The sequence below is a fragment of the Pygocentrus nattereri genome, chromosome 19 (assembly GCF_015220715.1).
Source record: "Pygocentrus nattereri isolate fPygNat1 chromosome 19, fPygNat1.pri, whole genome shotgun sequence".
NCBI classification, from domain to species: Eukaryota; Metazoa; Chordata; class Actinopteri; order Characiformes; family Serrasalmidae; genus Pygocentrus; species Pygocentrus nattereri.
In genome coordinates, this window is record NC_051229.1 from 21,224,236 (window position 1) to 21,236,865 (window position 12,630).

General features: G+C 41.2%; 1 non-coding gene across 1 annotated transcript; it reads left to right on the top strand.

Annotated features, from left to right (window-relative positions):
- The first annotated feature begins 5,540 nt into the window (after positions 1 to 5,540).
- On the top strand, positions 5,541 to 5,614 carry trnar-ucu. Its single transcript has one exon. It is a non-coding gene; the product is annotated as a tRNA-Arg (tRNA).
- The last annotated feature ends 7,016 nt before the right edge of the window (positions 5,615 to 12,630 follow it).

The following is a 12,630-nucleotide window of genomic DNA, read 5'->3' on the forward strand; positions in this document are numbered from 1 at the left end:
AGGCGGGTGCCAGGAGAACGGTACTTCTTGGTTGTTTTTCAGGAGTTGAGCTCGTCCCCTTAGTTCCAGTGAAAGGAGCCCTTAATGCTTCAGCAGACCAAGAGATTTTGGACAATTTCATGCTCCCAACTTTGTGGGAACAGTTTGTGAATGGCCCCTTCCAGTTCCAACATGACTGCACATCAGTGAAAAAAGCAAGGTCCATAAAGACATTAGTGAGCAGGTTTGGTGTGGAAGACTTGCTTGAGTCCTGACCTCAACTCGATAGAACACCTTTGGTATGAATTAGAGCGGAGATTGCGAGCCAGGCCTTCTCATCCATCATCAGTGTCTGACCTCACAAATGCGCTTCTGGAAGAATAGTCAAAAATTCCCATAAACACTCCGAACCCTTGTGGAAAGCCTTGCCAGATAAATTTAAGTTGATAAAGGGTGGGCTGACATCAAATTAAACCCTATGGATTAAGAACGGGATGTCACTCAAGTTCATATGCGTGTGAAGGCAGATGAGCGAATACTTGTGGAAATATAGTGTAACACGACATGTTGGTTCATTTTTGATAATAGATACAATGGCTGTAGTCTTGTAGACATCATGACCCCTGGTTCCCACCACAAACACTACAGAGAAATGCGTATCTAAGTTTCTCTGAAATGCCTCTCAGCTCAACACTTTCCAAATGATTTGGTTTACACCTCAGAGTGCATTATGTGGACATATGGAAATATCAGTGAAATTGCCCTTCAATGGCAGCTATTACATGAAATTGTAACAAATGTGCTGTGTGATGTCTGACACATCGTTTCCCTTGTAACATGTTGTGTAATATGGCTACTGTGTAAGAAAGTGTGCTATATGTCCAAATGTTTGTAGACGCCTGCTTATCCAACGCTTCTTCTGAAGTCAAGGGTGCTAATAGGGAGGGTTTTTTTTTTTGCAGTAACAGCCTCATTGCAGTAAGGATTTGATTGCATGCAGAGAAGGAGCATTAGTGAGGTCAGATACTGATGTTATTCCAGGTTTTTTCTGTTATTCAGTTAATTCTGGATCATAAAGTCCTCTCCAACTCATCTCAAATGTTTTAGTGGTGCTCCATTGCTCAAAAACTGCAGTTCCACTGCTCCACAGCTTAATGCTGGGGAGCTTTATACCCCTTTAGCCTATGCTTGGTATTGGGCACGAAACCTTACACATATGCAGTTACTCCCATTCTATCAGGAGTGATTTTCTGTGGAGTATTTCCAGATATAAAGTTTTACTGCTGCTTTATGAAATACTAAGTATTCTGGTGAATAAGCACTTTCTTTAATTCTCCACCAAGACATTAACAATGATGCTTGTGCATTTTGTCAAATCACTGAAGGGAACCTTTGTTTTACCAGGGAATGGTGGCTGAGAAACATGTCCTCATTTACAAGCATGGCCTCGAGCAGGAGAATGGGGTGAACTGGGTTGTACTCCTGGGTCAGGTGCCTTGCTTAAGGGCACAACAACAGCTGTGCTTAGTAAGCAAGAACATTACAAACGGCAGCCGTCCAGTGCAAGGTCCATTTCCTGCAGTGTCCACTTGGGATCAAACCTGCTAGTCAGCAGCCCTAATCACCAAGTTACTTACCTGAACACAGCAGGTATTCTATATGTTTAAATATTCCTAAAAAAGCAGTCCCGTGTCATGCTGTTTTTTTTAATTACAATACGAACCAAAATGACCGCAGTTACAGCTCAGCTTCTCATATTTTTATTTACATTTACATTTACAGCATTTAGCAGACACCCTTATCCCAAAGACTTGCAAGAAGTGCTTTGTCTATCTAGAGAAAGCATCTTTGCTAGTTACCAAAAGCTTAGAGAAAAATACGGTCCTGAGTTCAGATACTGCTAGACACAAAAGTCACTGTAGATACCCAGAAAAAAGGAACAGAGCTGAACACAAAACTCTGTGCCGTACAATGCAATACAATATAATACAATACAGTAAACTACAATACACAGTGCAATCCAATAAAATAATATACAAGTGCAGCACAATATATTGCAAACAATACTTAATTCAATGCTCATTTAAGTGCTGTGTAAAGAGATGTGTCTTCAGTCTACATTTGAAGACAGCAAGAGACTCTGCTGTTCAGACAGCCAGTGGGAGTTCATTCCACCACTTGGGTGCCAGTACAGAGAACATTCTCGACGCTTGTCTTCCACGCGCCTTGAAGGATGGCGGGTCAAGCCGAGCTGTACTCAAAGCTCGAAAGGCTCGTGGTACAGTTTGAGATTTCACCATTGCCATCAAGTAGGTAGAGGCTGGTCCATTTTTGGCTCTGTAGGCAAGCATTAGGGTTTTAAATCTGATGCGGGCAGCTACAGGAAGCCAGTGAAGGGAGTGCAGCAGTGGGGTGACATGGCTGAACTTGGGCAGATTGAAGACGAGCCGCTCTGCCGCATTCTGGATGAGTTGCAGAGGCTTGATGGCTTGCATGGGAAGACCAGCCAAGAGCGAGTTGCAGTAATCAAGCCTTGAGATGACAAGAGACAGCACTAGCACCTGGGCGGCCTCTTGGGTGAGGAAGGGTTGGATCCTACGGATGTTGTATAGGAGATATCTGCATGACCGAGTCAGGTTTGCGAAGTGAGGTGAGAACGATAACTGGCCATCCAGAGTCACACCAAGACTTCTTGCCTCTACAGATGGAACAATCAGAGAGATATTTTTCTTACTCACATCATCCTAATAGACAAAACAATTCAGATAGCTTAGTCTTTCCTGTAGATGCCCATTGCCCAGTCAGTTTGTGGCAGTGTAGGTTTATGTGACACTGCATTTCATGTACTTCTTGTTGTAGAAGTGCCACATTTAGCCACATTTCCAACAGATTTATTTTTCAGGTTTACTCATAGTTGCAAGGCAACCTCATTTAATCTTACGAACGTGCATGAAGAGATTTCAACAGGGTGGAAAAAGTAGCAAAACTGTACTTAAGTGAAAATATGGGCACTGTGTCAAAATTTTGGTGACATTGTGGCAAGGCAAATTTGTTCATATGGCACATTTCATGCACAAAAGCAATTTGTTGTGCTATTTTTTCCCTGTAGTTCCCTGTAGAGGACGTGTTAAATGTTTACTCAGAAGAACGTTAACAAAAGATATTATGGTAAAATATGTACAAGAAATTTATTAAACTTTATAAATATTTTTTTAAATAATCCAAGTATGGCCCCAAACATACACCTGAATGAAAGTCAGAAAGTATAAGGGCTTGAACATATTCAGGTTTATAACAGAGAAAAGTGAATATATTAACAAATAAATGAAGAGTTTTCTCAATTTGGTGGCCTGTGAATCCAAATCCAGCTTTCCTACGTGAGTGTTGGTTGACTACCGGGCAGATGTTAGATGTGCAGTCCAGAATAGTGCCAGATGCCAGTCAGCTTCATACCGTTTTGCCTTGTGTCTACATTTGTGGGCCAATTCAGGCATAATTTTTTTGGACCAGTGATGTATTGGGCCAAATTTGGACCAGACCTGAAAAATATTTAAATAAGGGACAAAATAGAATGAGTTTAATAAAGAATTAAAATAGTGAATAATGAAGAGCAAGTGTGAAAGGAGCTAGAGTTGAATATTTGAACATACATATGTCTACATATGTGCTGTGTCTCAGTATCTGATGACACATATACTCCAATCAGTTCTTAGGCTATGTGTTAAGTTATGTGTTAGGCTTTGTGTTAGGTTATGTGTTAGGCTATGTGTTAGGCTATGTGTTAGGTTATGTGTTAGGTTATGTGTTAGGCTATGTGTTAGGCTATGTGTTAGGCTATGTGTTAGGTTATGTGTTAGGCTATGTGTTAGGCTATGTGTTAGGCTATGTGTTAAGTTATGTGTTAGGTTATGTGTTAGGTTATGTGTTAGGCTATGTGTTAGGCTATGTGTTAGGTTATGTGTTAAGTTATGTGTTAGGCTATGTGTTAGGCTATGTGTTAGGCTTTGTGTTAGGTTATGTGTTAGGTTATGTGTTAGGCTATGTGTTAGGCTATGTGTTAGGTTATGTGTTAGGCTATGTGTTAGGCTATGTGTTAGGTTATGTGTTAGGCTATGTGTTAGGCTATGTGTTAGGCTATGTGTTAGGTTATGTGTTAGGCTATGTGTTAGGCTATGTGTTAGGCTATGTGTTAGGTTATGTGTTAGGTTATGTGTTAGGCTATGTGTTAGGTTATGTGTTAGGTTATGTGTTAGGCTATGTGTTAGGCTATGTGTTAGGTTATGTGTTAGGCTATGTGTTAGGCTATGTGTTAGGTTATGTGTTAGGCTATGTGTTAGGCTATGTGTTAGGTTATGTGTTAAGTTATGTGTTAGGTTATGTGTTAGGTTATGTGTTAGGCTATGTGTTAGGCTATGTGTTAGGTTATGTGTTAAGTTATGTGTTAGGCTATGTGTTAGGCTATGTGTTAGGCTTTGTGTTAGGTTATGTGTTAGGCTATGTGTTGACATTGTGATCATTTTTTAAATAAGACTTAGGCACAAATGAATACATTAAGGGTTGAGTTAAGTTTCTCTTAACTCTTAGCCTCAATATATTTATTTGTGGCTTCAATATAGTAATATGTAGGTTCAATAAAGTGATATGTGGCATCAATATATTAGTTTGTGGCCTCAAAACATTTATTCGTGGCCTCAATGTAGTAATTTGTGGCAAAGCCTTATTACAGAATAATAACCGTGTCACCTTACTGGCTCTGTATTAAATCAACACGCAGATCAATTTTTTCTTGTACAGCCGAATGTTGGACTAAGCAGATTTAGTTCAGAGGCAAGCAAATCTCCTTTTTGTCGTCCTGCCAGAGTGAGCGACATCGTCATCCGGCCTCCATTTCCACAAATCGGTGGAATCGTTTTAATTTTACAGCATCTCAAAGCAGATATTGCAATAAATGGTAAATTATTGAATGAAATTAGCCTGTCTTCCAGCGTCTCTGGATAAATCTCAATTGGCTCCCTGTACCCTATTCACTCCCTAAGTAGTGCACTGCACAGGGCATGAACATATGGCTTCTACACCCAAATAGTGCATTAACATTTGGCTGGAGAGTCGTACAGCTTATAGTTGAATGTAAACCGCCTTCTATTCGACATATAATGCACGATATGAGTGCGTATAAGTCGTTATTTCATGACTTACATAGTGCACTATGTAGGGAGCAGAGAGCTGTTTGAGACTGAGCCTGTTTTCTGAGCTGCCGAAACGAAGTCCGTCCTGCGTAGATTAAACCCTTGAGCTGTGTGTAAACTGTGGCTCTTTTCAACACAAACCGGGTTGCAGGAGAACAAAAAAGTAAACGTATGTTTAGGTCAATATTCCCCAGCGCATCGCTTCAGCGTGAGTGCAGTCCGCCATTGCTTCTAAGTGTGAGTTGGTGGTCGGCGCCCTCTGTCGGCGCGGCGCAGAAGTGCAGGTTCAGCGCGTTGGTCCTGATGCTGCAGAGCAGAGGATGCGGATGAGGAATCAGAGATATGAGCTCGCTGAACGACGAATCAGGAGGCCCAGTCTCTGTGGCGCAATGGAATAGCGCGCTGGACTTCTAATCCAGAGGCTCCGGGTTCGAGTCCCGGCAGAGATGCGACCGAGTGCACGCCACACACGGCTTGTGGCTTTTTTAACGATGTGGATTTGATGGCGTGTTGAGGACACTTTGAGCACGGCTGATGTTTTTACGCCAAATAGCTTATATAGTCAGAGGATGCGCTGCGCTCGATGAGTATCTGCATCTTTTGTTGTGTTTACGAGATGTACAAACGTATGGGATTGGAAAAGTGAAAAAACTAACAAATCCCACCCCTGTGGTCATGAATATATGTTATTCTTACGCATGGAAATGTAATAAATGAATTTTGAAAGAAAGTAACATGCTGAATTGAAGAAACAGTGTTGATGTGTTTAGCCTTCGGAAACTCAAGCACTGATTTTGTAGAGGTTTTTTCATTTTTTCCCATTTTAAACAGTTTTAAGGAAGCCATAAAATATATATTTGACATATTTTAGTATCCTGGTATTTCTCATTGTGATGTTATCAGTTGAAAAAAAGGTTTGAAATGTTAAATATGTTTAATATGAGTACGTCTATAACACAGAGATACAACACATACAGCATATTCTTAAGAGCTATTTTACTATGCAAAGAACCATTTAAGCATGAACTGGTCCTATATAGAATTCATGGAACTCATTCCTTATGCTAAAGAGCCACTGAAGAACCTTCTTTTTAAAGAGCATACATATATGATATGTAGATAAACAGAAGAATAATGTAATATTTCAAATTCTAGTGAGAGTTTATAGGCTATAAATATATTAGAGAACCCTATACAAAAACATGCAGTCGCTCCAAAGCACATAATCCATCTTATAAAAGTTTGATCATTCCTGATATGCTGAATCTACTCTGTTGAGGCATGAAACAGCTGCAACTGTGTGGGACAGGGGGTCCACAGAGCTAGACTTCAAAGACACATTGATTCCAAAGGGGCTGTTGTGCGAGTATTGCAAAAATGTGAGGACCGCTGAGGCCCATGGGTGTGTTTTTGTTGATCTGTTGATTTATTGATTGTAAGCCTTAAACATTTGATGAACGAAGGAAGAAAATATTACAGCTTACACACAGATAAAATGCATCAGTACAATGCATTGTTTGAATTTGCCGTGTTGTGAAATGGAATGGCTCTGAGTTCTATACCTTTTGAAAATGGTTCTTCCATTGTGAGAAGACATTGTAATATTAGCAGAACCTATTCTATAGCTATGTAGAACCATTTTCAAAACAGAAAAGGCAGAATTGGGGTTTTTTTGGTACCAGAGATTCCTTATGCAGTAGAAAACATCCTCAGTGACATTTAGTCAGAAGTGAATAGCGCACTTTAAAAACTTTAGCAGTTTTGCAGAAGAGGGTCTCTGAGGCTGAGCTTCACAACCCCACCTATGATGAAGAAAGAAAAAAGAGAAATCTTCCTCAGATCAAGCTGTCATTATCTAATTTTTACACTTACATTTTAACAAGACAGTCACACTTACAGAGGGAGGGTTGACTTAGAGCTGGGCGTTGTTATGTTATTTTACAAAATTATGAAAAACTGCTGATGAATTCAGGTCTTCGTGAAAACAGAAGAATGTATTGCATTCCAGAGCAGTCATAGCTTTTAATTACACTGTTAGACAAAAATACTGTGCAGGTACATTTTTCATTTGTCAAAGTATAAACAGTTCAACGGTTCAGCCATTTTTTTTTTTTTAACTTTTATTTATTGGTTTTTTCACGATATACAGTATACAGTACACAACCAAACAAACAAACATCCCCCCCACCCTTCCCATACCCTTTGCACTAGCTGGAAGAGACATCTTAAGAGAGGATAGAGTATGCAGTCACAATAAGCATTTAAACTTGCATTTTCCTGTGTATATATGGAGCAACACAAAAAAAAAAAGAAAAAAAAAGGGGGGGGGTCCAACATATGTAACAGATGGTAAATAATATGGTATTAGTTCAGCCATTTTAATCACTGCACCAGCACACTTCTGTCAATACATTTAGCAATACATTACTAGGAAGCTTGAAATCTCAGAATTCAATTCCCACAAATCATAATCCAAAACATGGGGTCTTGATAACAGAGTCAGAGATCAGTTTAGAGATCTGTGAGTCAAAAGGAAGCTCCTCCATTCTTGCCTTTGTTGCTCTGTGCCAGTAATTCATACAATTATTCTGACAGTTGGAAAAAAACCTGAGAGCGTCACCTTTCAAAAGAGGCCAAGATCGTGACTTCTTTATTCTTTATTAGTTCACCTTAACACATCACCAGCACTGCATCACACCCCTACAAACTATTAAATTATGCTAGCTGATCAGTGCTGTTCATATGTTGAATGTGCATCATGCATATGTGATGAGAAATGACCATAGTGTGTATGTATGTACTATTCTAACATTATATGTGTATTGTTTGTTTTATCTCACCCTAGACTGAAATTCTGCTGACCTGATGATCTGGATCCAATGTGGGAGGGGCTATCAGTTTAAGAGGGAAAGGGGACAATCAAGGGAGTTTGTTCCTTCTTTGATATGGGAGGGTTTGTGTCGCTTCACACCCCCAGATCTCAATGAGCGGAACTGCACTAACTGTGTAGGGTGAAATGACTGCCGGGTTCTGGCTGTGGAGTGAGCGGAGAGTGTAAATGTTTTTGTGTGTGAATTTGCAGTAAAATTCACAGCAATGAGAAAGGGAGATCTGGTGTCCAAGTGTGGTGAATTGGGAGCCTGTGGGCCATTCACCCACCACAGCACCATGAGAAGTGGTGGCCACACATATCACAGTAGCCCAAAGTAGCCCAAAGGGAACAGTGCTGCTTTGGGTGTGCCCTTTCAGGCAAAAATGGGGAGTCAAAAGGTTACGGTGTACCTTAAATAATCTTTTCCCAGGGGTAAAGTACACATTTGTGTATTTTAATGGCTCAATGTCTTAAAATAGAACAATAAAACAAACAGTCTGACGACAAAACAGGGTGTGTGGAATCTACAACTTAAAAAACAGATTTGCAATGGAATATAGTACAATAATGTTACCTCATTAAAGGTACTGAGGATGCATGCATAAGGCTACCACCCCTATGACCGTTCAGTAACCTTTTCTGAGAGAGTAGGTTAAATGTGTTTCTATTTGCTTTCCATCAGAATTCGCATAAATGGGCCTGCGAGAGAATCCAAAGATCAATAAAATGGATAATCTTCAGTGTAAATCTCTAAATGCATTCATAAATGCATATAATTTTTTGTTGTTTGTCTGAAATTGAAAGGTTTTCCCTCTCATCATTTGAAAAATGCATTTGAGAAATATGCACTGTTTCTAACTGGTTAACTGCTGTCTGTAATGTAAAGGTTGCAGATTGCCGTATTTTGGTAGGTTGACCCAAGAACACAAGGTAAATTACAGTCCCTTCCTCCTAAGTTCTTACAAGCAGTGAACACTTTGCCTACTTCAGCACGATTCCCTCTCTTTTCATTTCAAATTGCCTCTGTGATAATATACTTGTCCAAGGTCTTGCCAAACAGAGACTGGGTGAAGTGAAGTGAATTGTCCTGAATTGTACGCAGAGAGAGAGAGAGGAAGAGAAAGGAGGGGGAAAGAGCAGCTGTCAGCGAGATGGAGAGAGACATCAGTGTCCTATTGATTGGAGAGGGGGCTGGGATTGGCTGTGGTCTGCAGATGGAGAGCCTCCTTCAGCTGGACTGTGTGATATGAGCGTGCGAGGCAAAAGCTGAACCACTGTCCACCTCAGAGAGGCCACTGAGTGAAAACAGCAGCTCTGGGTAAAGATGGAATAACAGACAAATAAAAAAACTAACAAACACAGAATGTCTTTCAGTGAGATTCAGTGAGTGGCTGATTATGATGCTGAGAATAATGATGAAACGTAAAATACAAAGTGGAAAAAAATATGTCTATATACATCAAATGGCCACTTCATTAAGTACACCTCCTTGTATCTACAGTCTTTGTCCATTTTATCAGCTCCACTTACCATGTAGGTGCACTTAGTAGTCCATCTGTTTCTCTGCATACTTTGTTAGTCCCTTTTACCTTGTTTTCAATGATCAGGACCCCCACAGGACCACCACAGAGCAGGTATTGTTTGGGTGGTGGATCATTCTCAGCACTGCAGTGACACGGATGTGGAGGTGGTGTTTGTTACGCTGCTCTGAGTGGATCAGACACAGCAGTGCTGCTGGACTGAGAACAGTCCATCAACCAAAGAGATCTACCCAGCCAACAGCGTCCGGTGACCATTATTGAAGGACTAGATGATGACCAACACAAACTGTGCAGCTACAGATGAGCTTCTATCCCTGACTTTACATCTACAAGGAAGACTAACAAGGTAGGAGAATGGACAGTGAGTGGACACAGTTTAAAAACTCCAACGGTACTACTGTGTCTGATCCACTTGTGCCAGCGCAACACACACTAACACATCACCACCACATCAGTCTTACTGTAGTGCAGAGAATGATCCACCACCCACATAATACCTGCTGTGTAGTGGTCCTGTGGGGGTCCTGAACATTGAAGATGCGAGTAAGGGGGGAGAGTAAGTTAAAGTTTGTAACTGTAGAACTAGAAAGTGCACCTATGTAGTAAGTGGAGCTAGTTGGGCATCTCAGTCCAAAACCATGGACGTTAATATGCAACTTCAAAGGCTCCACTCTTCTGGGAAGGCTTTCTACAAGATTTTGGAGTATATCTTTGAGAATTTGTGCCCATTCAATCAAAAGATTGTGAGGTCAGGCACTGATGTTGGATGAGAAGGCCTGACTCACAACAGACATTCCAATTGATCCCAACAGTGTTTAATGAGGCTGAGGTCAGCGACCTGTGCAGGCCACTAGAGTTCCTCCAAGCTCCACCTCGCTTTGTACAGTGATGCTGGAACAGAAAAGGGTCTTGCCCAAACTGGTGCCACAAAGTTGGAAGAATATAACTGTCTAAAATGTCTTTGTATTCTGTAGCACTGACATCACCCTTCATTGGACCTAAGGGGCCCAAACCCTGAAAAACAGACAATTATGCCTTCTGCCAGTTCTCAGAGTTCTCTTCCCTCCTGGAGTCTTAACAAATCTTCTCATAGTACAACTATATGTTTAAGGCATCATCAGAAATCAAAAAGATCCATATATCCACCTTTTTAGCCTACAGTAGTCAATATAATCCGGCTCCACCCACTTATAATGAAGTTATAAAGAGTGTTTCGGCTCTGAGTGCTTTTTGCTTGAGGCTCAATAAAAGAGAGCTCAATCTGAATAGAGTTCATTTATCTTATACACGGTGGCGTGGTGAGTAGCAAGCAGGGCCTGGGTTCAAGTCCCCGGCCGGGTGACCACGGTCCTTTCTGTGTGGAGTTTGCATGTTCTCCCCGGTCAGGTTGTTTGGACATGCTAATTTGCCCCTGGGTGTGAGTGAATGAGTCTGCCTGCCTGCCCTGTGATGGACTGGCGACCTGTCCAGAGTGTCTCCTGATGACAGCTGGGATAGGCTCCAGCACCCCCTGTGACCTCGAAGGAGAAGTGGCTTAGAAGGTGTGTGTGGCACATAAAACACCACAAATGTTATATGTGGACCTGAAAGGGCAAAAATTAAATACATGAAAAATGTAAGGTGTGGGCTCTTTACCATTGCTGCATGTAATTTGGGTAGCTGAATGACTCAAGCTTGCTCTGACCACAGCATAATATGTGATCTACTTGAAATGAAAAGATTATATTTTACTGGGAAATGAAGGTGAGTTGGAGAACATAACGTGGGAAATGTTGTTGTTTTAGGCTGTTTTAAGCTTTAAATGGTCTAATTTCATTCATTCATAAACACATTTGCTTAGATTGTGTAACTTTCTAACACTGTGAAAACACATTGGGAAGAGTCATTTAATTAGCTCGCATTCATTCGTTCATTCATTTATTTATCCGTTCATTCATTCATTCTAATATAATTCAGCCCACTCTAGTCTCTTCACTCCTCCCCCTCATATTTTGATCTGTGTGATGTGGCTCTGATGTCATTTGGAGTGACCCAGTACACTCACTACAATATTTTAATCACAACAGAGCAGCTTCTCCTCACTACTGAGCCAGGACTCTCTCTCTCCCCGTTCGCTCTCTCTCTCTTTCTCTCCTCTCTCTCTCTTTTGCTCTCTCTCATTCTCTCTTTCTTTCTCATTCTCTCTCTCATCTCTCTCTCATTCTCTCTCTCTTTCTCTCTCTGTCTCTGTTTTTCTCTCTTATTCTCTCTTTTCCTCTCTTTTTCTGTCTCTCTCTCTCACACACACACACATAAGGGAAGGAACTGCGCAGGTCGCGCACGATAGCGCTCGCCGCGTGGACAGCCACTGCTCTGCGGAGAATGACGTCAGCCTGTCTATAAATAATGCCAGCCATAACATAAAACAAAATATAATTAAACTATAAAATCCAACATTGAATTTATCCGATTATTTAAAAATATATACATAAAATACATGGCAATGTTTATTTAATAAAATACTATCACTTCTATTATTATTATCATCATCATTATTATTATTATTATTATTATTATTATTGTTGTTGTTGTTAATAGTACCTTTAATAATAATAATAATAATAATAATAATAATAATAATAATAATAATAATAATAATGTTTCGTTTCAGATACTGAAGTGACCCGTAAGGTGCAGCTGATCTGATCTGATCTGAACTGGACCGTGCTGACCGGTTCCGCTGCTGAATGATGTAACCGGACTGTGTGTTCCGCGAAGCGCGTGCAGTAGCGGCTGCCGGCCGGCAGGTGTAACTGTAAGCACGAGCGCTGATGGGATCTCTGCGCGCCTCTTCATCATAGAGCCCCACTTTAATTCCAGATTAGCGCTCCTATCGCTCCATCTAATCTCCCTCACGCTTCGTTAGTTGCGTTTAAGTGCGCGCAGCCCGCGGGTCACAGCCGCAGAGCGCGAACTGCTGCGCGCGGTTAAACGCAGTGTCGCGCAGTCTGCCGCTCAGTCTCCCGCGCCCGCGCTCCGCCTTGCTCTCCGCTCGGGCGCGCCGGTTTGTCCC